Source organism: Petaurus breviceps, unplaced genomic scaffold, assembly GCF_028583685.1.
Source record: "Petaurus breviceps papuanus isolate PSGF00001 unplaced genomic scaffold, PetGlider_PUasm1.0 38, whole genome shotgun sequence".
In the NCBI taxonomy this organism is placed as follows: domain Eukaryota; kingdom Metazoa; phylum Chordata; class Mammalia; order Diprotodontia; family Petauridae; genus Petaurus; species Petaurus breviceps.
The window spans coordinates 82,990,294-83,010,609 of record NW_027186304.1 but is presented as its reverse complement, the minus strand read 5'-3'; the positions used below and the strand labels follow the sequence as shown (position 1 = coordinate 83,010,609).

At 35.2% G+C, this 20,316-nt stretch overlaps 1 protein-coding gene and 1 long non-coding RNA gene across 2 annotated transcripts in view; one reads left to right on the top strand and one right to left on the bottom strand.

The window, feature by feature from the left end:
- Positions 1-11,633: 11,633 nt before the first annotated feature.
- EYA1 (EYA transcriptional coactivator and phosphatase 1) overlaps positions 11,634-20,316 on the top strand; it is a 345,032-nt gene continuing 336,349 nt past the window's right edge. Inside the window, exon 1 of the mRNA XM_069100112.1 lies at positions 11,634-11,673. The gene's annotated coding sequence lies outside the window, so the exon portion shown is untranslated. The remainder of the gene's footprint in view (positions 11,674-20,316) is intronic.
- The window catches only part of LOC138170157 (uncharacterized), a 9,372-nt gene continuing 6,417 nt past the window's right edge, over positions 17,362-20,316 (bottom strand). The window contains exon 2 of the long non-coding RNA XR_011170550.1: positions 17,362-17,788. This is a non-coding gene — a long non-coding RNA (uncharacterized lncRNA). The remainder of the gene's footprint in view (positions 17,789-20,316) is intronic.

Below are 20,316 nucleotides of genomic sequence, written 5' to 3'. Positions count from 1 at the left end.
CAAATGAGGAAACTGAGGCCCAGAACTGTGAAGTGACTTACCGAAATCAAAATCTACCTAAAAGGCAGAGTCTGGATTTGAACCCAGATCCTCTGAATTCAGATCCAAACCTCATTCTATATCTACTCTGCTGCTATGATTCCATAGTATAAGTTACAGTGATGCTTATTTTTAAAAATCACTTGAGTTTGAGATCCAGTACTCATTATGTAGTGAATGACATATTCACGTATTTAATCATTTGTCCGATTGTACCCAACAGGGTAGATTTATAAGCTCTGAACTTCTTTAGTCCAGAAAAGAAAGTAAGGGTTTTCCAGAACATAGTACCCAATGCCACATACAGGGGTATGAATTTAAATTTAGGGGAAATAAAAACCCTTTCAAAGAGCTCTTTCTTCAGGGCATTATTCTTGGAATGTTTTCCCCATTGGGTACCTGTTTCAAGAACTTCAAGTACTCCTTGGTGGCTAGATAGACCTATAAAGTATTTAATAGTTCAGCATAGTAATGAGTCGCTGTCATCCTTTGTTTATGTTGTTGAGTTGTTTCAGTCCTGTCCCACTCATCATGACCCCAATTTTTTTTGTTTGCTTTGCAAGGCAATTGAGGGTAAGTGACTTTACCCAGGGTCACACAGCTAATAAGTGTCAAGTATCTGAGGCCCATTTGAACTCAGGTCCTCCTGACTCCAGAATTGGTTCTCTATCCACTGCACCACATAGCTGCCCTCATTCAGGGTTTTCTTGACAAAGATTTTGGAGTTGGTTTGCCATGTCCTTCTCCAGCTCTTTTTATAGATGAGGAAACTGAGGCAAAGAGGGTTAAGTGACTTGCGCAGGGTCACACAGATAATAAATGTCTGAGGCCTGATTTGAACTCGGGAAGATAAATCTTCCTGACTCCAGTTTTGGCACTCTATCCTCTTCACCTCCTAGCCACACACATTCCTTTGTTTATGCATTTGAGGTTTTGGTAGCAGCTCCAGTGACTCAGTGAGTAGAGAAGGATTTGTAAGTCCATTTTCTGGCCTAAGGTGATTTCTTGCCTTTATAAAGGCACTGGACTATAATGGAAACTTCACTGAATTAGGAATAAATGGACCTATGCTCAAACTCCATTTATTAAAGTGTGTAATTAAGAGCCAGTCACTTCCCACCTGTGGGCCTTAATTTCATCGTATGTAAAATGAAGGGGTTGAAACCAGAAGATTTCTAAAATCACATCTAATTCTAGAATCTATGATTGATATTACTTCTTAATGAAGAATGTGATTTGAAAGTGGCACAGCCATAATTCTTTAGATTTTTTACTGACTTCTGTCTTTTATTTTTAACAAGGGATGTCATTAACTATCGATTACTATATAGAAAAGTTTCATCTTCAGAAGAAATAACACTGCAAATTTCATGCATTTGGGAGGAGAGGGGAGTTTCATCTTGTGATTTCACTGCTAAGAGGAATTCCCAGTGTGGAAGCCCCATCTATTGAGGAAGCTTAGTAATTTGACTACAGTTGAGTCCCAGAATTTCCTTAAGCATTGAGGAGTAAGTGTGAGAAACAGAACAGGAGCCTGAGTCTCCCTCACTTCAAGGCAGGCCCTCTAGCCACTATGTTCCCTTTTATGCCCTTGAATTTGACAATTTGTGCAACCTCTTAAATGTTCCATAAGTTTAATAATTAAGCATGGGGGTGAGGACATGTGGGGAATGATCCTGGAATATCTGATCACAACTAAAGCCAGCAAAGCAAGAATGTCAGTCTTGTGGAAATCAACAGGAATGTTTTTTGGTTTTGGTTTTGTTTTCCCTCAGATATGTACCTCATGTGAGGAACAAGAAAAAAACTTTGTTTTAGTACATGTGTTTTATGTGTAAGTGGAGTATGAGTAGTCCCCCCTCTACTTACTTTGCTGTATATAATTCTTACATGTCTCTTCCCTTTTGAAGTAGGTAGCCAGATGTTATCTCCACAGAGGCAGCTAGTGCCAGAGCAGATAGAGGGTTGGGCCTGGAGTCAGGAAAATCTGAGTTCAAATGCAGCCTCAGACTCCTACAAACTGTTTGACTCCAGGGAAGTCATTTAACCTTAATTTCCCTAACTTGTAAAATGGGGATAATAATAGCAGCGACCTCACAGAGTGGTCATGACAATTCAATGAGAAAATATAAAAAAAATATTATGTTGCATATTATGTTTTAGATATAAGCATATACTTTAATGTACATATATATATTTTATGTGTGTTTATTTTATTTTTATATTTATAAACATGTTTTACATGAAAATATAAATTATAATTTATATATCATATCAAATCATGTCACATTTGCTTTGTATAGTGCCTGGCACATAGTAGATACTATATACATGCTTATTCCACCACCACTCCACATAGATGAATAATAGATATGTATATATATTAGCATAACTGGTAAGTGCATGAATAACAGACAGTTACATAGTAAATACAATGGTGGTTCTGAGATCAGGAAGACCCTTCTCCAATAATGACTTTGGCAAGACACACTAAGCTTCAGTTTCTTCATCTGTGAAATGAGGATGATAATAATACCTAATTTACCTGCCTGACAGTGTGAAAATTAAATGAAATAATGGATATAAACTGCTTTGTAAATCTTTAGGTACATCAATTATTATTCTAGCCTAGAAGCATATGATTTTCCTAGAACACAAAGATGATCATTTTTGTCTTTCTTTGAATCTCTAACATTCAGAATGGTGCCTTGCAAATAGTGACACAATAAATGCTTAATAATATATCCATATATATGATATATCAACATATAGATATTTATGTATACATATATTACATACTAGATGTAGAATAAAAGAGAGGGTTGAGTTAAAATCTCTACAGAGTTTTGCAGTGTACACATCGATTATGGGTTGTAAATGTTGTTCCTTAAGGTGCAATGTCTAGCAATTGTAATTTTCAATACTGTGGGGGGGGGGAGAATAGAATGATAAAAATAATAATTCCAAAATTAAACTATGATAGTAAGTTATCTATTCAATGGTTTCCCAGTGGCTTAAGAAAGTTAATATATCAGCCAAGAAGTGTTACAGTACTTTGAAAAATCTGACTTCACCTGATAATTCTTACCCAGTTTTAAAAATTCTATTTTACTGATAGATGAAAAAATTATATGTAGTATTAAAAATTTCACAAAATTCCAAATTATTTTGTCTCACTGAACAACTTGACTTTTTTTTTTTTGCCTTTTGGAGGGCAATTGGGGTTAAGTAACTTGCCCAAGGTTACACGGCTAGCTTTTTTGTGTGGGTGTTAAGTGTCTGAGGCCGGAACTGAACTCGGGTCCTTCTGATTCTGGGACTGGCGCTTTACTCACTGTGCCATCTAGCCGCCCTGAACAACTTGACTTTTACAATATTTTTCAAAAGGCCAAATTTAGAGCCTTTTATTTACAGGAAAATAAAGAATTATGAGTTGGTTGGTTGAGTATTGTCCTCTGTTCTCAGACTAAAATGGCATCACTATGTTGGAGTCAAGGTATATATAGTGTGCTCAACTGCAGCTGATCAAACCAATAATGAACTCAAAAGTTCTACCACAGGTTGGGCACAAATAGTCCACATAAAGAATTATGAGTAGATTTCTTGTGAAAGTTACAGATTCTGTTCCTTAACAAAGACTATCAACATTTGTCTAATTCATATTTTGAACATTTTGATAGATTCATGAATTCACCTCTTGGAGTACCCATGAGGTGGATGCAGTGTGGGTTGCAATTCATGCTGCCTTTTTATCCTGTGCAATTCATGTTCATGATTTTTCAAATCATTTATTTATTTGTTTGTTTGTTTTTAGAGGTAATTAAGGTTAAGTGACTTGCCCAGGGTCACACAACTAGTAAGTGCTTGAGGCCAAATTTGAATTCAAGTCCTTCTGACCCCAGAGCCAGTGCTCTATCCACCTGTCTGCCCCTGCTAGGGTATTTATAAATACTCTGACTTTCTCCAACTTCAAACACTGACACATATAGAAACACTGACACACAGAAACACACACACACACATACACACACACAGACTCCAAACCTACCTAACCCTTCTTCAAAATTCCCTATTTCTCTTGATCAACCTCAAAGATCTTGAGGCTCAAAATGTTGGTATAATCCTTCAGTATTCTCTTCCCCTCGTACCCCAGATCCAATCAGTTGCTGAGCTGTCATTTCTGATTCTACATCTCTCCTTTCTGTCCCCTTGTTTCTATTCATTCTACCAGCATTTCCAGCCTTTATTCCCACTAACTTTGACTATTGTAATAACCCCCTGATTGGTATATCTCCTTCCAGTCTCTCTAAACCAGTCTTAACACAGCTGTCAAAATATTTTCCTTGAGGCGTTGGTCTGGTCACAGACGTTCTCTACAAATAAAAACAAAAACAAAACTTTCAGCTACCTATTGCCTCTGTAATAAAATGTATTATGATTTTTAAGACTTTGTATGATGTGACTCCAGCCTTTTTCTAGTTGTATTTCACAATAATCTCTCTCACATAATGTTTTTAGCCAGTTAAATTGGATTCTATGTTTTTGCCAAACACGTCACATTTCCCTCTTTTCATTTATACAACATTCCCCATGACTAGACTGTGCTCCTTTCTCTTCTTGTGAAGTTCAGCTTAGCTGCTTCCTCCTCTCAGTAATCTTCCCTGATGCCCCCTACCTGCTAGTTTTATCTGCCTCCTTAAATATTCTTGGTGTTATCTCTCCTTTGTTCCATGCATTCATTACCTTATTGTCATTAAATCATTTTTCAGTCATATCTAACTGTTCGTGAACCTATTTGATGTTTTCTTAGCAAAGGCACTGGAGTAGTTTGCCATTTCCTTCTCCAGTTAATTTTATAGATGACGAAACTGAGGCAAATAGGGTTAAATGACTTGCCCGAGATCATACAGCTAATAAGTGGGTAAAATGGAAGTGTGGGGGCACAGGCTTCTCTTCTGTAGACTCACGGAAGACATCTGAGGAAGATCTCCAGTAGCAGACTGGATAAAGGATATGATATCAGTTTTTTTTTTCCTAGCTTTGATTTTATTCATTGAAGTCTCTGTATTTTGTTCTGTGAAGTTTGAGAGTTAAACGCATTCAGTATGAAGGCACATATAAGATATAGTGGGAAAGAGCACTGGATTTAAGAACACATTGTTCTTAAATGTTTGTAAATCTGTTTTATGTCCAGAAATTTATAGGTTACAAATTTGTATATAGTAATGCTCTGATTCCAGTACAGTTCATTTATTGAGTTCTCTAGGATGTCTTGGTGACTGGTGATTTGTCATCTCTTCCCCTTTTGGTTATGTTCTTGGATCTTAGCTGTTAACTAGTCTTGATCCAGGTATAAATAAATACCAGTTATGAGGAAGATGATGATGTTTTCATTCTTCTCATCTTATACGTGATAGATTTCAGACAGAACCAGGCCTAGGATTAATACTCTTCTTGTCCTTTTATGTTGAATGTTCAGTGGACTATTGTGTAGGTGGACAAAATGATGTCTTTTGGAGATGATATTTTTTTCTCACAAGTGTAAATCTGCTTCTTTGTAAGCTCCCACATATTGTTAAAAGTTCCTTACCCCTAGAGCAAAAGAGAAAAAGTCAAATTAATCATGGCAATCATTCAAATATTTGACAATGGGTATCACAAATCTACTATTTTCTTCAGATTAAGTATCCCTAGTTCTGTCAGCTAATACCTGTATGTTATCATATTCATTCATTTTACCTTCTTCTGGATACACTCTATTGATTATCTTCCTAAAGTGTGGTGGATAGAACTGACTCACTGGTGTACTCTTAACCTGTCCAAGTTCTTAACCTGTCCAGGGCATAGCAAGTCATCACCAATAGGCTTGATGCTTAGGGCATAGCAAGTCATCACCAATAGGCTTGATGCTTACTGTCCTTTTAAACAGGGGTGATAATGTATCACTCTCATTACTGTTTTTTTTTGGAGGGGGGAAGGCAGGGAAACTGGGGTTAAGAGAATTGCCCAAGGTCATATGGCTAGTAAGTGTTAAGTGTCTGAAGCTGCATTTGAACTCAGGTCCTCCTGGCTCCAGGGCTGGTGCTCTATTCACTGTGCCACCTAGCTGCCCCCCTCATTACTTATTGATTGTTTCTCTATTTACCTTATCTTACCTCAACTACCTCCCTCCATTTCCATTTTTTGTCTTCAATAATTTCTACTATTTACATATGTCATTGTTTGGAGCACATTCTCCTTTACTTAAGCCCATCATGCATCCTTATTCCTTGCTGTTATTTTTAAATAGTCATTCTCCCCAAAATATCTTTTACCTTGGTGGTTGATTTCTTAAATTTAGTGGACATCTTCATCGTGATATGTTTAATTTCAGAGTTAGTCACTTTCCAACCAAGAGCCCCACATAGCATCTTCCTATAACAAATAGTTAAGCAAAGCAGCCTAATGGAGTAATTCTAATGATAGGCCATGCCAGTTTCTTCTTTGTAGCTTACTGGATTTGTTTTAAGCAGTAAGGGAAAAAAAATGTATATTTTACTTTTAATACTTTGGAATGAGCATTGTCCATTGGATTTGATCTAAATTTTGCAGCCCATGAGTGTTATTTTCAGTTACGTTACTGTAGTCATTGTGTTTATTTTTCTTTTATGTTAAGTCAGAATCCTACATGTACTCTTGATCTTGTCTGTATTTTCTACGTTAAGCAAATAGTTTATTTCTAATTTTTTTTCTACTAAAAATAACATTGCAAAATGTTTTGGAATATATAGGTCTTTATTTTATGTTACTGATCTCCTTGGGATGGAAGACTTAAGTAACTTTTCTTTTCTAATTCCAAAATGTAAAGACCAATTTATAACTGCACCAACAATGAATTAATATGTCTGTCTTTCCCTGGCCCCACCAACATTGCCCCCCCGCCCCATTTTTAACCATCTTTGCCAATTGATGAGTGTGAAGTGGTTTTCATCTGTATTTTTCTGATTATTAGTGATTTTAAACTAATTTACATAATTAATGCCTTCATTTAAATAATAGGTTATAAAATAAATAAACAGCAATGACTAGAATTTATGTGCATTATTAATATGAGCCAGGAGAAAATGGAGATAGAAATTCCCTTAAATACTAAAAACATGCAAACATATATGGGAGTTGACCTACCAAATGGCACCTATAGAATCTAAATAAATATAAATAAAAACAGTGTTTACTGACATATAGAAGATCTAAACAATTAGAGCATATTTGTAGGGGCATTGATTTAGAATTAGCAGAGACCTCAGAGGTGCTCTAGTTGAGACTTCTTAATTGTGCTGATGAGGAAATTAGGCACAAAGAAGTCTTTTGCATTAGATCATATAGATAGTGATAAAAATCAGGATTGAAACCCAGGTGCTCTGAATCCAAATCCAGTGTTAGGCCACTGTCATGTTTATAGAATGGTAAGGCATCCCAAATTAATCTATAGATTTAACACTAGACTAATCAAATAAATGAGTGTATATTTTATAGAATGACACAAAATGATCATAGAATTCATATGGAGGAACAAAACTTCAAGAATATCAAGAGAAATGATGGGAAAAATAGGAAAGAATCATTTGTTCATTCATTTGTCAGTAATGTCTGAGTCTTCGTGACCTCATCTGGGAATTTCTCAATAAAGATGCTGGAGTGGCTTGCCTTTTCCTTCTCCAACTTATTTTTCTCCAGCTCATACTGCTAGTATGTGTCTGAGGTCATATTTGAACTCAGGAAGATGAGTTTTCCTGATTCTAGACCCAACACTCTATCCACTGTGCCACCCAGCTACCCTGGTCTATCATTGCTGGAACTCAATCTTTTACAAAAATTTATTTATAAACATCATTTGATAGTGGACCTAGTTGCAAATGCATAAAAGAGTCTAGTGTTTGGTAAATATAATAAGTTACAGGGGGATAAGATTCTTTAAGGAATGAAACAGGCATTTATTAAGTGCCTACTGTATGCCAGGCTTAACTCTTTATAAATACTATCTCGTTTGATCCCTACAAGAATCCTGAGAGTGTTATTATTATCTCCATTTCATAGTTGAGGAAACTGAGGCAAAAACTTGCCAAAAGTCACATTTCTAGTTTCTAAATATCTAAGGATGAATTTGAACTCAGGTTTTTCTGATTCTAGGTCCAGCAATCTATCCTCCATGCTACCAGCTATCTTTTAAAGAATAACTGGAAAGCATTTTTAGACATAATAAGTTTAAACTCCAAATTTACAATATGTACAACAATATATTTTAAATGCATACATAAAGTAAATATAGAAAGTCATATCATAAAAAGTGGTGTAAGAATGCACCATTATACACTTCATACTTGTGGATAAGGATTTAATTACAAGACATAGGATAGATAAAAGACAAAATATGCAATTTTTATCATACAAAAATTTTAAAGCTTTTTCATGAACAAAATAAATATAGAATCAGGAGAACAGGATAGGGAAGATCTTTACATCAGACATCTCTGATCAGTCCATAATTCTGTTAAGATCATTCCCATTCCTTTAATGACCTAGGTTTTCAACCTGGGAATCATTCCTGACTTTTTTCTCTATGTTGTCCTACAAATTATGTGCCAAGTTATATTGATACTAACTCGACAATTTGCGTTGTATCTTCTCCCTCCTCACACAGTCACCAACCTTTTTCAGGAAATCATTGCCCTTTTCCTAGACCTGGGGTTGGGAACTTGAGACCTTGAGGCCACATGTGGCCTTCTAGGTCCTTGGGTGTGGCCTTTTGACTGAGTCCAAATTTTACAAAAACCAAATCCTTTTATCAAGGGGATTTGTTCTGTGAAGTTTGGATTCAAAGGGCCACACTTAAGGACCCAGAGGGCCACAAGTGGCCTCAAGGCAGCAGGTTCCCCACCCCTCTCCTAGACTGTTACAATAGCCCTCTACTCAGTCTCTTTATATTTGACCATGCCACTCTATTCAAGAAGCTCCAGGGCCTCCTGTTACTTCTTGGAGGGAAACCCCCCCCACGAATTCCTTTGTTTAGCATTTAAAGTCCTTCTTAATTTGACTCAGCTTCCATTCTAGGATTATTACACAGTGCTGTCATTTGTACATTCTGTTTTCAAGTACATATGATCATTTTTAAAAGAAATAAAACTATTGACAATCATCTGAGAAACAGTCCCTCTGTTATTACTGTGAAAAGTGTGTTTGGGTGTATTTTTTTTTCTCTGACTCTGATGATAGGAAGGAAATAACATGGCCCATAGTTTTTGCTTCAGCATTTTGAAATAATTTACAGTTGAAGCTGGACATCATATCAGATGTTTTGCTCATGTTTGTGTGTGTGTGAATAAATGGAGATTCCATATGATGAAACAGATAGAGGGCCACACCTGGATTCAAGAAAATGTGGATTCAAGTTGTGCCTTTAACACATATTAGTTGTGACATTTATTATGATTGTCAATAGGTCATAATCTCTCTGTGATTCAGCAAACTCCCTGAGACTATAGATTACACAGTTGTCAATCTAAATTGTTTGAGGGAGATTCCATTCTGGGATTTCCTTATAGGATGAAATCACAGGTCCAGAATCCTTAGTAAAGCTATCATTTAGATGAGATTTTTAAAATAATATTTTATTTTTTCCTTCAATTACATGTAAAAACCATTTTTAACATTTAAAAAAATTTTTTGGTTCCAGACTCTCTTCCTCTCTGTGTGTCACCTTAAGTTTTGTAACGTTCTTTATATATTATCTCATTTTATTCTTATAACAACCCTGTGAAGTAGGCTCTATTATTATCCTCAAAAAAGTATACATATAAGTGTATAAATCAATAAAGGTGTGTGTGTTGTTTTGCTTTGTTAATAAGTAGCTATATGACCTGGAAATAGTCAATTAATCTCTCTAACCATGTGTTAATATATTAATATATGTGTATATGGGTGGATAGGTGTGGGTGTATATATTGCACATGATAGACTTATTGAGTAATTCATGTGCACACACATATAGTACAATTGTCTTTTATTTTCATGTACAATTCCATAATAAGAGGAGTCCTTAGAGCCAGCCTGGGAGTCAGGAACACCAGGGTTCGAATCATGCATACTGGCCATATGATAATGGGCAAAACACTTCATTTCTCAAGCATCCCAGATAAATCTCTAAAACTATAAATTGTACAGTTGGTGCCAGTCTTCCTTGGGAGAAGTACTTTCCTTATCAGGAGCTTTCCTATATCAATTAAATCACAGTTACTCCCTCCCTGCCTCTCCAAAAGTGATTCTATTTCCATAAAGAAAACAAATCGAATACTAGAATAGGCGGGGACTTTAGAGATTAGCTAATTCAATTCCCTATTTTCCCATATGAAGAAACTGAGGTCCAGAAAATTTAACTAATTTAGTCTTTATATAAAAATAGTTTTCTGATTCATATCACTATGTTCTTTTCAGTTCAATAAGATGTCTCTCATACCAACATTTACAAATCTCTTATGTTTAATGTTGCATAAGCCATTTAAATTGGTTATATTTGGTGAAGTCATATTCAAATCCAAATTAGAAAAAATAAATGTTTCTTGTACTTTGAATCACAGAAGAATGAATGTCTGTGATTTTGTGAATATTAAAATTTAATCTTGAAATTTAGGAAAAATTGTGATGGAACACAACTATGTGTTTAGGAAAATAATTAAATGTAGAAAATATTTTATTATTCTTTGTTTGAATATTCAATTTTTTAAAATTTGGAAGCCTGTTCTTACTTAACCCTCCCCCTCTTTTGGAAGGTATAGTATCTCATGTTCAGAAGGTATCAATTGAATTCAATGAAAAGGGACATATTTTGAGCTAAGGGAATTTGGTTCACATATCAGCTCCATTGTATGATCCTGCCTGTCACTGAACGTTGCTGGAACTCAGTTTCCTAACTTGTTAAAAAAAAAAGTAAGTTGCACTAGATTACTTCTAATGTCATCTTCATTATGATTCTATGATTTAATGTGACCTATTGTAATCTCATGGAGACAGTGTAACAATATCCTTAGCCTGAGGATAAGGCTGACAACTTTGTAGATTTTTTTATCCTGGCTCCATTTACAATCATAGTTTTTATAAGTATTTCCTCTTAGCATTACACTGATAGACAGTGTTAGACTTAGCATGACACTGACATGTACTGAAACTATGCTTTTAAGAAGAAAACAAAGGAAAGTTTTTGAGCTTTGCCACAAAAATCATATCTGTGGAAAAGTTCCTGGCAGCCTTTTTTTCCCCTGGATTGCAGCTGCTGACAGCAGGCCCAGCAGAGTTATCATTTCCTGCATTTGGCTCGTGTAAATGGTGATAAACAGCCTGCCCATATGTTTATTTTAAAGATTCATTCATTGAAGATGAGTGTTCTTGACTTGTATGTACATGCTAGTAAAGGAAAGCTGCAGATGTAAAGATCAACTCTTAATTTCATGCCAAACAATTAATATAACTGTATGGTGTTCTGTTCTTCACAGGTGCAAGGGCGTTTGAACTCTTTGAAGACAGTGTGTAGCTAATAGCCCATATATAATTCAGAAGAAGATTTCTTCAATGGAAGTCCCCCAGGGAATAAATGGACAGTCAGTAAGTAAATAGAATGTCAGGCCTAAGGAAAGAGCTATTGCTTTAAAAATTGTAATTACTATTTTTGTTGTAACCTGAGAGTCTGGAAACTCCTTAAAAGCTCTAGACCAATTTTTAATGATTTGAGGTTATGAATTATTACAGTATTCTATTTCAGAGACCTGAACTAATTTTGTCTTAAAGGTATCAGTACATGAAAAGGAGAATAACAAAACCATACTTATACTTCAGTTTATCATAAAAATGTTCAATAATCAATATATTTTCATTTTATCAGAATACATAGTATCATTTTTATGGCTTGTATTTATTGTTATCTTAAAGAGCACATATATTTAATTCATGGAACAATAGTCCTGGGCTGGGATGTTAACTTTATCTGAACATAGATTTTTAAATCTGTTTTTGAGTTTAATATGTGAGCTTCATCATCCATTTTACAGAACTCTTAAATGGAAATTAAATTAAGGAGATCTGTGTGTTAGTATGTTTTCTGCATGTGTGTGTATCTGTGTGTGTTTGTAGAAGAGAGACAGACAGAGAAAGAGAAAGAGAGAGAGAACGACAGAGAGAGAGAATATAGATGGGGAAGGCTCAGAAGTTGGTTTTGCATATGATAAATATAAAGTATGTTTTAAAATATTTGTTTTGTCATTAAAATTTTACTCAAGTGAATTTTCCCACTTAAAAGATATAAGCCTTAAGTTGCATTGAAAGTCTACTGTTGGATAATTTTTAGATGATAACATTGTAAAAAAAATGAATTTCAAACAACAGTAGATTATATTCATTTATAAAAATTTGGTGTTTGCATTAGTGCTGCTTTGTGGTTTAATTGCTAATGTTATTTGCTGTAACCTATAGGGCTTTTCCTTTGAAATCTGCTTCTCAGACAATGCACTGGGAACTGCTGTCTCACGGTTCTGTTCTGTTCATGCTAGAGTTATTATAAACTTCTGGGGGGGTGATCTTTCATAATGCTGTTTTGGTTCCTGTAAACTCATGTTTTACAAGACATAATGGTGTGATACAATAAGTAACAACTGCTAATGTGTGAGAATTTTAATAACAGATGTCCAGGAGCTACCAAAGTAGTTTTGCAGCCATATCTTAAGTGATTACAAATGTATTTTATGGATTTCTTAACTCATTTTGTGAGGCAATTCACACTGAGCGCCTAGAGATTGTTCTGTAAGATACAACGATTACCTCGAACAGTATAATATCCTTGATGCATTCAATTGTCTGGGTGTTGTTTTTTTTTTTTGTAAACTATGAATTGAAGTAAGAAGAGAATTATTGATACCATCTCCTAGTATTATGTTATTCACTGATTACTTTATTTCATTTATTTATACTCTTGTATTTTCTGCCACATTTTTTATGGAGCTGTCACTAACATTAACACTGTCATAGAATTATAGATTCACAGGCCCTATACTATACAACTCCTTCATTTTTTAGATGAGGAAACTGAAATACAAAGAATTTAAGTGACTGCCAAGCTTCCATAGACAGACTGGGAGAGTTAGTATTAAAGCAGATCTTTTGAATCCAGATTCAGAAATCTTTGATGATTTTAAATAACCCCAGCTTGAAATGTTGACAAATAATTGTTTCTGAATCATTCTGCTTGAATGTGTATATATTATTCCAATAAACACAACATAAAACTCAAATAATTGAAGCTAAAAGGAAAATTAATGATAGAATTACAGAGAGATTATTATGAAGGAAGAAAGGACTACATGTAAAAATGAAGTCTAAAGAGACTTAGAAGAAAAATGAGTAGCAAGGGAGAAAGCAAGAACATGAATAGTATTTCAATCGCATTCCATATACAAGCAGTTTTAATCTTGGTTTTGAAAATGTTCTGGTCACCTCTTCCCTTCCCTCCTCCCGAAATTGTGATGAGGAAACTCCCTCTACCAGTGAGTTAGCATCTGTTCTGCCACTCACTTAATCTCATTTGTCTGTTTATTCATCTGTAGAATGGGGATAATAATTGCACCTACCCCCCAAGGCGGTTTTGAGGATCTAATAAGATAATATTTGCAAAGTGTTTTGCATAGTACCTGGCACATAGCAAGTGCTACATATTTTAGCTGTTGTTGTTCGTTGTTATATTAGAAAATTGCTTGGTTCCCTGAGAGGTTAGGCAACTTGCCCAGGGACACACAGCCTATATGAGTCAGTACCCTGGTCTTCCTGACTCTGAGGGAAGTTCTCTTGCCACTAATGTTACTCTCTTCCTTCTTCTTACTCCTCTAATTCCTATCTTAAACCTTTATTTTCTGAAGCACTTCCTTATATTTATCTCTGCTAATGGAGTTGGTTAGAGGCTACCATTTTTATTTTATTAAAATACTTGCAAAAATTCACTTTCCACAAATACATGGGTGATAAGGAGACATTGGGAGAAAATTCCCAGACTTTTCTTGCACAGACATGATTTTTTTTAAAAAGTTTCTTGGAAGTTCTTTTAGTGTCAGTTTTCTTCTGTTGGCCAAGTTCAGCTTTCAATCATGGTTCTCTGAATCCTTTGGCTAGTCATCAAACCCTAAAGTCTGTATTTACTAGCTTCAAAACTTGTGTTCATATGTTGAGGACCTTCAAACACTGGATTAGGAAAGGAGCCAATAAAAGGTTCCTTGATGTCCTTTTCTCATCTCAGAATCTCTGATTTGGGTAAGAAAGACAGCAATAGTAGTGTTCTTAGTAACCCAAATAGGCTCTTTGTACAGGTTGAGTTATGGTCCCCTGGTATTTTGGGGAAACTATTAGGCTCTGAATGGTAATTTTCTTTAGGGGTAAGGGAATCTTTGCATAATCCCTTACTGTCAAGCTATTGCTTTTTCCATTATTCATTATTTCATATTTCCATATTTCATTATTCATTGTAAGAGCCTTTGATGATAAACTGGATGACAAATGGGGCTCCAAAAAGATACTAAAAGGCCAGGGGTGGGGAACCTGTAGCCTTCTAGATCCTTGGGTGTGGCCTTTTGGCTGAGTCCAAGTTTTACAGAACATTTTTTTTTTATTAAGGGGATTTGTTCTGTGAAGTTTGGATTCAGTCAAAGGGCCACACTTGAGAACCTAGAGGGCCACATGTAGCCTCACAATCATAGGTTTCCCACCCCTGACTGTCTATTGGTCCAAATTTAATGGAATTGGACAAAATAGCAATATATTTAAAATCTTATGTGTGGCTTCAAAAATCAATTTCATAACTATAAGATAGCAGTAGTAATAGTAATAGTAACAGTAGCAGTAATAGTAGTAGTAGCAGTAGTAGTAATGGTGGAAGCAGGAGTAGTAATAATAGTAGTAAGAGTAAACATTTATGTAGTGCTTTAAAGTTTGCAGAGTCCCTAACATATATTATTTTATTTGATCCTCATAATCCTTATTATATCTATTTAACACATTAGAAAACAGGTCTAGAGAAGTCTACTTAAGCACCTAGAGTAACATAGCCAGTAAATGTCTGAGGTAGGATTTGAATTTAGGACTTTCTGACTCCAAGTCTAGCACTTGACAAGATGAGGGAGTTGAATCTACAGGGCAGTTTGTCTGAAAATTATTTAGGGGTTTTAGTGGAGAGGAAGTTCAACATGAGTTGCTATGACCTGGTAACCAAGAAAATAAATTCAATCTTGGATGAATTAAGAGATGAATAATGTTTAAGACTAGGGAGATAGTAGGTCTGATGTACTTGCCCCTAGTAAGACTGCATCTGCAGTGTCGTATTCAATTCTCTGAACCATATTTTAGGAAGACTGTTGATAAGATGAACTGATAAAGAATGCAGGGAAAGGCAATAAGGCTCATGAGGCTCAAGTACATGATATATGAGGATTAATTGAAGGAATTAGGAATGTTTAGCCCAAATAAGAGTTAAGTTGGACATGATAGTTCTTTCTGAGCATCTGGAGAAATGTCACCTAGGAGAGGGATTAGATTTATTCTGTGTGGTCCCACAATGTAGAACTAAAAGCAACAGGCAAAACTTATAGATATAAATAGGAAAGCTTCTGACAATTAGAACTACCAAAAAGTGGAATGGCCTGACTCAGAGGGCAGGCTGGGAATTCCACCTCAGGTAGAGTAAGACCTCCAGGTCTTGAAGCAAAAGATGGATGACTACTCATCAGGTATACTAAAGAGAGGATCCTTGTTCTTATTGGTTGAACTGGATAGCTTCTGATAGACTATGATTTTGTGGAAAGTAGTCCTTGCAACTTTGGGCACAAACAGAATTTGGAAGAGGTGCCTCTAGTGAACTCATGATCTCTTTCTTAGACTACTGAAATAGCCTTTTGATTCTCCCTGCCACCAGTCTCTCTCCACTATGGTCTATCTTTGACATCACATTAAAGTAATTTTTTTCAAGGCATGAGTAAGACTAGCTCTCCACTACTCAATAAATTTAAATGGCATTCTGTGAAGTTTAAGACCAAATACAAGCTCTTTTGTAAGGCATTTAAAGCACTTATGAATCCAGTTTCAAACTACCTTTCTAGATTTGTTATATATTTCTTCCCTTCACATGCTCTACAATCCAAACAGAAAGGTCTTTTTTTGTTGTTCTTCACATGCAATACCCCATCTTTTCTCTCCCAGCCTTTGCAGAGGTTTCCCCCATTTCCTGGAATACATTCCCTTCTCACCTCTGCTTCTTAGACATTTCCTTCAAAGCCTAAGTCAAGATTCATTTTTTTACATGAAGTATTTCCTGATGCCTTCCAGCTCCCAATATCCCCCAAAACAATTATCTCATATTTACATGTTTATTTTGTATTTATTTATGTGTGTTTCTTCCTTTAGAATGTAAGCTTGTTAAGAGTGGGGACTGGAGCAGCTACATGGCACAGTGAATAGAGCACTGGCCCTGGAATCAGGAGGAACTGAATTCAAATCCAGCCTCAGACACTTAACACTTACTAGCAGTGTGACCTTGAGCAAGTTACTTAACCCCAATTGCCCTGCCTTCCCTCCTCAAAAAAAAAAGAGTGGGTCTAAATTTTCTTCTTTGTCCCCAAATACAGTTCAATTCAAGAAACATTTATTAAATACCTACTACTATGTGTCAGACACCATGTAAAGCGTTATGGATACAAATAAGAAAAAGACAGCTCCTTACCTTTAATGAGCTTATAAGCTAATGAGAGAAGACAACACACAAAAGAGAGCTGGAAAGGGGGGATGGGTTATGAGAGAGTATGTACCACAGAAGCATCATGTCCTGTGAGGTTCAAACCAAATGGAGCTTCTGATTTAAATAGTTTTCTGGAAAGTCCAGATTCTACCCCTCCTTAAAAGAAAGCTTTGGGAAGAATTTAGTGCTTTACCTTCTAGTTCTCAATCAGAAAGGAGAGGAATCATCATGAAATAAATATTTAACAAATACTCATAAATAGATTGATTAGTTGATCTATTGATTAATTGATTCTGACAAGAAGCAAAAGGCAGAAGTAATCCTTCATTTCAATACTAAGGTAAGTACATCAGGAAAAATATTAAGCTAAAAATATAGTATAGTAGGACCCTAATTCTCCTAGGGTCAGTGTAAAGACCCTTAGATGCCTTTATCAAAGATTATTGGTAAAGAAATCAGAAAAGGAAATACTGCTTCGTCCATGAATTCTCTAAACCATAGAAAGACAAACCACCTAAACAAAGATATTCTTTTTTGTTCAAGTGCAACCCCTCACTTTATTAATTTGTTTATTTAATTTTAGCTTACAAGATTAAATTCCACAATTCCTTGAGTTTCACATTTTGTCCCCCTCCATTCCCTCCCCACCCCCTCCATGGCAGCATACAGTCAAGTATAGGATCTGTAAATACTTTCACATTATACATTAGTCAGGTTATAAAGACGGATTGTATCAGATGGAATGAAAAATGGTAGAGAGGACATAAAACCAAACAAGAAAAGGAAAAAGATAAGGTAGTTTGCTTCAATCTGGATATAAACTCAGTTCTTTCTAGTTCTTTCTCTGGATGTACACATTTCTCTCCATCATGAGTCTTTTGGGATTGACTTATATCACTGCATTGCTGAGAAGAGTCCAGTCTATCAAAGTTGGTCATCACACATATGTTGTGTCTGTAATTTAAACAAAGATATTCTTGTTATTATTTGTTCTTTGTTCTCAAAGAGGACCATGACATCAGGAAGGTGATGCCATGACTTGCTAGTGAATTGGATGAAAGTAAGGGAGGGCTGCACAAAGTCATCAACCTCACTTTCTCCTCTGGAGCCATCTGAGTCCAGTGGCAAGATACAGATTAGGACACCTAACCTAAGACATGTTTATAAAGGGACAAACCCTAAATGGCACACGAGCTAACTGAGTAAATATTTTAGGAATATTATTCTAGATCTTTTTGAAAATGTCTATATTTCAGTATTCTAGCTGTGCTTTTAAAAATATCTACTAAGTCATGAAGAATTTTAGATGCTATCAGTAGCTTTTGTGGAGACATTACTTTTTGGCAGAAAACCATTCTATTAACTATATATGTATCCTATACTTTAAGATTCTCAAAATGAACTTATTTTAATCAAAATTTAAGCATTTAAAACAATGTATTTTCTTACTAAAAAGATTGACCCCATGTAGCAGAAGTCTTTAGGTAGATTTATACAATAGTTCTGTGTCTTCTGAGTGCAATATAATAAAAAGGATACTCACCTAGAAATTAGAAGAACTAAGTTCTAGTATTGGCTTGACCTAATATATTAATGAGTAAAAATAACTAGAAACTCCAAATTATGATTTCATCTGTTTATCCAGAATTACCAAGGAATCACTAAGGAGTGATTTATTTCACATGAATAGATTTTTTCAAATAATTGAAGCTTAGAATTATAGAATCTTACTGGCGGAAAACAACAACAAAAAACCCCAAACATTTGTCATCATTTAGTCCAGCATCATTATTGTAAGGATGAAGAGATTTTAAGTGTAACCTGTGCATTATTTCATGGGAATCTATCCAAAATATATTATACACCCTGATGCTTAATGCTTTCTTTAATAGACTATACTACTATAATTTAACCTAATGATGATTCAGGATCATCCTTATAAGAGGTTGTGTGACAGGTGCCCTTTCCCATATTCCTTTCCCATGATCCTCAGGTGAGTGCAATTAAGATTATCTTTGATTACTAGGAAAGATCTGGGAAAGCAGCTAGGAGGAAGGCTATGAAATAGTTGCAGGCAAATGCCTCTAAACAGAAGTGTTTGGTCTAGTTGCTTTTAATTTCATTCTATATATAACAATGTATATGATCACAGAAGTCTGTGAATATGTAATTGCAGTGGGAGAATAGAACCCAGATGGTGTGGGAGCTTGAGAGCTTGGGACAGAAAGTAGGTTTCATATTATGACACTTTGAATTTCAGCTTTATTCCAGAGAGAGGTTAATTCAAGTTGCTTAGTTCTACCTCCATAGAATTTGGCAGTTTGTCAACAAGTGAGAACACCCTAAGTGTTTGCAGGCTGAGCACTCTCTGGTGACCAGTGGGGATAGTGTAGACTTCAGGAAAGGGCTATCTCCCATCTGAACCAGATAAAAATGTCTTACAAGGGATCTATTTATAAGCTCACAAGGAAACCACTGTGTTGGTGGTTAAATATAGCACTACATGGTGGAAAATTTATATATTTCACCCCCTTGCTGGATAATTAATACAATGACATGCTGATTTTCTTTTAGAAGAAAGCACTAGATTCACATAACCCAAGAGCCATACACAGGGAGTTGAGTGAAACAAATGTCATATTTAGAAGTTTAGAAATACTTTTTGAAGGATGGAGCCTCGTTTTCTGGTTACCTGATATGTTCAGGAAGTTGGAATTAGTTAGAAATCTGACTTCTGAATAAATGATGTATCATCATATGCTGTTTGTAAAAGAGAAATAAATAATACAAGAGAGTTCACACAGTCATCTTAGTTAAATGCTATTCATAGTTTTATTTTCATAGTTAGAAAATTAACAAAATTACTGATATTCTATAACCCTATTTACACTGTTCATTACATTGTTCATTCTGCAGCTGTACAGGGAAATAACTGATCTTTCTCATATTCTACCCAACTCAAGTGGAACTGTAACAGTCTTGAGCAGACTTTATTGTACGTGAGATAACTTTCAGTTTTTACATTCAAATTATTTTATTACTTGGTTTGCATTTGGATGAAACTCCTTGCCCAATTCCTCCTTCAGTTTATTCTTACATGGAAAGGAACTTAAATGTTGCCACTTTCCTCTCTCTGTCATAACTAGAAATAATTGAACTACATCACAGGCAGAACTGGTCCCAACATTTAACTAACATTCATTTCATATATTCATTTATTGAACAAAAACTTATTAAAGTCTTGTGTGCACTAAATTGTTCTAAGTGCTATGAGAGATGAATTCAACATACATTCATATGCATGTTCATGCATGATCCTGGCTCTTAAAAAGCTTACTATTTTGCAGAGGTGACATGTATTTGGGGAAAAAAATACAGTTTATTGTTACAATTATTATAAACAAATAATAATAGGTGACACTTAATAGCATTTTAAAATTACAAAGTCTTTTTTCTCATTTACCCTTCAAAATGTCCCTTAG